This window comes from Prunus persica, chromosome G7 (assembly GCF_000346465.2).
Source record: "Prunus persica cultivar Lovell chromosome G7, Prunus_persica_NCBIv2, whole genome shotgun sequence".
Lineage (NCBI taxonomy): Eukaryota > Viridiplantae > Streptophyta > Magnoliopsida > Rosales > Rosaceae > Prunus > Prunus persica.
In genome coordinates, this window is record NC_034015.1 from 8,533,839 (window position 1) to 8,537,675 (window position 3,837).

General features: G+C 43.1%; 1 long non-coding RNA gene across 1 annotated transcript; it reads left to right on the plus strand.

The window, feature by feature from the left end:
• Window positions 318–1,101, plus strand: LOC109950460. Its single transcript, XR_002272678.1, has 2 exons — window positions 318–470; window positions 779–1,101. It is a non-coding gene; the product is annotated as an uncharacterized LOC109950460 (long non-coding RNA).

The following is a 3,837-nucleotide window of genomic DNA, read 5'->3' on the forward strand; positions in this document are numbered from 1 at the left end:
GACTAGACGCAAAGAGGTTGATCGTCTCCGAGTTTATATATTTCTTGCAGGTTTGGACAATAATTTCGATCAAATCCGAGGAGAGATTTTGCGGATGGAGCCAACACCCGAACTGGAGGCCGCATATGCACATATTAAAAGAGAGAGTAACCGACAGGGAACCATGTCTGAAGTTGGTGTAACCTCCGAAGCCACAGCCTTGGCTACTGCGAGGTCCAAACAATCTCGGCCGAACAACTATAGTGTCGACCCTACTCGTAACCGGCCTCCAATGAAGTGTACCAAATGTGGTTTAGATAACCATACAATTAAGGGCTGTTATGAGATCATTGGTTATCCAGAAGGATGGGTCCACAAAGGGCGAAAAAAGGATTCTACCAGAGCCTCATTTGCATCCGCTCAGTCATCCGAGGAGACTGCATCAGAACCTCCATCAGGTACATATGGCTCCAAGGCCTTGGCCACCTCAGGTACCTCTTGCACATCTTCACTTACTTGTAATAGATCATGGATTATTGACACTGGCGCTACTGATCACATGACATCTAGTTTTACTGGGTTGCACTCTACCAAACCATCAAGCCAAACACATATTACCAGTGCCAATGGAACCACCTCCCAAGTTATGGGAGAAGGGTCTTTATCTCTTACATCTTCATTAAGTCTTGATCATGTCTTAGTTGTCCCTTCACTCGACTATGACTTGTTATCTGTTCCTCAAATCATTGATTCCCTTAATTGTACCGTGTGTTTTTGGCCATTGTATTGTCTATTTCAGGATCTTCTCACCAGGACCGTGATTGGATGTGGTACTAGGAGGGGAAAGTTGTATTATCTGGACTTGACAGAAGACAGCAGTACAAGATTGAGTCAGACACATCATGTGAGAGGAGATGAGTCTATCAGGATGAAGAAAATTTGGCTATGGCATAGACGATTAGGTCATGCTTCTTTTGGTTATCTGAAACTTTTATTTCCAGATTTGTTTTCCCAGTTTGCTGAATCAGACTTTCATTGTGAAACTTGCATTTTGGCCAAAAGCCATCGTATTTCTTACCCATTAAGATTGAATAAAAGTTCTTTGCCTTTCATGATTGTCCATTCTGATGTTTGGGGACCATCACGAGTTCCCACTATTAGCGGTTTTAAGTGGTTTATGACGTTTATTGATGATTGCACCCGGATGACCTGGGTTTTTCCCTTAAAGCAGAAAAGTGAAGTCACCGCCAAATTCAAGTTATTTTATCAATATGTTGCTACTCAGTTTGACAAGAAAATCACTACGCTTCGGTCTGACAATGGAGGAGAGTACGTCAACCATGACCTACATAATTTTTTAAGTCACCATGGAATTGTTCATCAAACCACATGTGCCTATACACCACAACAGAATGGCGTCGCAGAGCGTAAGAATCGTCATCTCTTGGAGGTTGTTCGTGCCTCTTTATTTGAGGCCCGTATGCCTCATCATTTTTGGGGGGAGGCTCTTTGTTCTGCTGCTTACCTCATTAATAGAACACCATCCAGCACTCTTCAGTATCAAACTCCATTTCAGACATTAACCACTCTCCTCACCATGCCATCCACACCAAATCTCGAACCACGTCTCTTTGGTTGTATTGCTTATGTTCAGGTGTATCCACATCAGCGTGGCAAGCTTGATCCGTGTGCACTGCGTTGTGTCTTTGTGGGTTATGCTGACACTCAGAAGGGCTATAAGTGTTTCCATCCTCCTACTCAGACCATGCATGTTACCACAGATGTGACTTTCCACGAGAGTGAGTTCTATTACTCAGGGGGAGTTTCTGAGCATCCTCTGCAGGGGGAGAGCTCTATCTTTGCAGAAGATACTCAGAGCATCCAAATTCAACAAACTGTTTTAGAGCAGTCAGTGTCCGAGCAACCAGCTACAGTAGTACAACAAGATCAAGAGTTACTGGAAACTCTAGATGATGGTTCAGATAATTTCCCTCCTACTACAGTACCATCACCAATCATCCAATCAGGTCCTGAAGATTCCTCGCAGGTAACTGAGCATTTAAACTCCAACTTAAGCACTTTACATGAGTCGCGTCATACATGAAACACAGGTTATCAGTTACCTATTCGTACCACTAGAGGGATTCCTAGACAACAGTATGACCCGGACCCAAAAACAAAAGTTAAATACCCTATTGCTAATCATGTGTCCCTACATAGGTTGTCTCCGTCATGTGCATCATTTGTATGTCAATTATCCACTGTATCTATTCCAAGTAATGTGCAGGAAGCTCTGAAAGATCCCAAGTGGACTCAAGCGATGAATGATGAAATGGAGGCCCTCCAGAAGAATTCCACTTGGAAGATGACTATCCTTCCCCAAAGGGAAGAGAACAGTGGGTTGTAGATGGATATATACAGTAAAGTTCAAGGCAGATAGCACCATTGAACGATACAAAGCAAGATTGGTGGCGAAAGGTTATACTCAGACTTATGGGATTGACTATGGGGAGACATTTGCCCCTGTAGCCAAGATAAACACAATTCGGGTACTTCTTTCTCTGGCAGCAAACCTAAATTGGCCATTACACCAATTTGATGTCAAAAATGCCTTCCTGCACGGCGACCTAGAAGAAGAAGTCTATATGGATTCCCCTCCAGGATGCAAGATGGGGCCCAATACTAGCAACATGGTGTGTAAACTGAGAAAGTCTCTTTATGGCTTGAAGCAGTCACCCAGAGCATGGTTTGGAAAGTTTAGCAAATCAATAAAGGATTTTGGATACAAGCAAAGTAACTCAGATCATACTCTTTTCCTGAAACATAAGAAAGGTAAAGTCACTGCCCTTATTGTATATGTTGATGACATGGTAGTTACTGGGAATGACCCAGTAGAAAAGGCAGCATTGCAGCACCACTTGGCAAGTGAGTTTGAAATGAAAGATCTTGGTGCTCTGAAGTATTTCCTAGGCATCGAAGTGGCTCGTTCAGAACAAGGAATATTTCTATCACAACGGAAATATATCCTTGACATTTTGACTGACATTGGAATGTTAGCCAGCAAACCAGCAGATACGCCAATGGAGTTGAATCATCAGCTTGGTGAATATCCTGATCAAGTACCCACCAACAAAGAAAGATATCAACGCCTTGTGGGTAAGTTAATCTATCTAGGACACACTAGACCTGATATAGCATATGCTGTAAGTGTGGTGAGTCAGTTCATGCATGCACCAAGTGAAGCCCACATGGATGCGGTAAACCGAATTTTGAGATACTTGAAGTCATCTCCTGGAAGAGGATTGATGTTTGCACGACATGGTCATCTAGATGTTGAGGGTCACACTGATGCAGACTGGGCGGGCTCTGTTACTGACAGGAGATCTACGTCGAGATACTTTACCTTTGTAGGAGGCAATCTAGTATCTTGGCGAAGTAAAAAACAGAAAGTAGTGTCAAGATCAAGTGCTGAAGCAGAATATCGAGGTATGGCACACGGAGTATGTGAGCTACTCTGGATAAGGAATTTGTTGGAGGAATTGGGGTTCAAACCCAAACATGCCATGCAACTGAATTGTGACAACAAAGCTGCAATAGACATTGCACATAATCCGGTGCAACATGATAGAACCAAGCATGTTGAAGTTGACAGACATTTCATCAAGGAGAAGCTCGAGGCAAAGATCATTAAGGTATCATTTGTTAAATCCGAAGATCAACTTGCAGATGTCCTTACCAAAGCAGTCACAGGCAGGGTATTTCACAGCTCACTTAGCAAGTTGGGCATTGACGACATATATGCTCCAACTTGAGGGGGAGTGTCAATGAGCTGTACATTCCTAATTAGTCTAAGTCAAC